Here is a 982-nt window from a genome sequence, read left to right as displayed (position 1 = left end):
CATCATATAAACGCAGTTCATATAGTATTGTACTAAGACATTCTATATCATACATACAGCAGGACCGGACCTTCCCTTCGGAGAAAGAATGGTAGCTTCATGCTAGAGGAGGTGTCTGTAGTGGTACCGTATGTTAAAGTCTAAATGCAGCAATGACCAAGTTTTGGTTAGTAAAGGTCATGCTTCAAGTATGAAATGAAATGGTACAGGCATTTGCAAGCACATGAAGGATGTATTGCTAGTAACCTAAGGGCTTGGGACACACGCATACCGTGCCAACATCAATTCACATTGTCTCAGCAGTCGTTCCAGCCATCGCGAAATGAACATATATTGATGCTTATCATGTGTGTGTGTTTTTTTTTTAGATATTTGTTGTAGAGGATAACTCTGCCGACTGGCAGCCTTTGGTAATATATATATATTTTTTCCCATAACTCAGCCCATGTGGAAAATCTGGAAAAAGGTATGGATGGCAGGTGTATGGGAAGTGAAGGTGTATCGCAGGTGTATGACATGTGTATGGTAGCTATGTGGCAAGTATAGGTGACAGGCGTATGTCATGTGCAGGTGCCAGGTGTATGGCAAGTATATGACATACAGTAGGTGTATTGCAAATATATGGCAGGTGTGGGTAGTAGGTGAATGGCCGGTGTATCCATAATGATCCAGGTATGTAAAAACTAGAGACAGTGTACGGCGCAGTTTTGTTTTTTCATTCATTCATTGCCAGACGCCATGTATCCCAAACAGGGTGACCAAGGGCTTAGAGTTAATTGTTTTACAGGGAGGGGCACTAATCCTCCACCAACCCCACTTGACACGTAGGGATGCCAACAGCATCTGATGTTCCCAGGCGGTCACCCATCCAAGTACTAACCAGACCCAACGTTGCTTAACTTCGCTGATCGGACGGGAAGCGGTGTACTCAACGTGGTATGCAGTTTTGTGCCTCTCAATATCTAATATGGAAGAGACCGTT

At 43.7% G+C, this 982-nt stretch overlaps 1 pseudogene; it reads right to left on the bottom strand.

Moving 5' to 3' along the window:
• Window positions 1-834: 834 nt before the first annotated feature.
• Window positions 835-946, bottom strand: LOC145410903 (5S ribosomal RNA; annotated as a pseudogene).
• Between the last annotated feature and the right edge of the window lie 36 nt (window positions 947-982).

This window comes from Coenobita brevimanus, chromosome 86, assembly GCF_032717465.1.
Source record: "Coenobita brevimanus isolate Jiangsu-jjx chromosome 86, ASM3271746v2, whole genome shotgun sequence".
NCBI lineage: Eukaryota > Metazoa > Arthropoda > Malacostraca > Decapoda > Coenobitidae > Coenobita > Coenobita brevimanus.
Note: the sequence above shows the minus strand (reverse complement) of the source record. Positions and strands in the feature narration are given on the sequence as shown.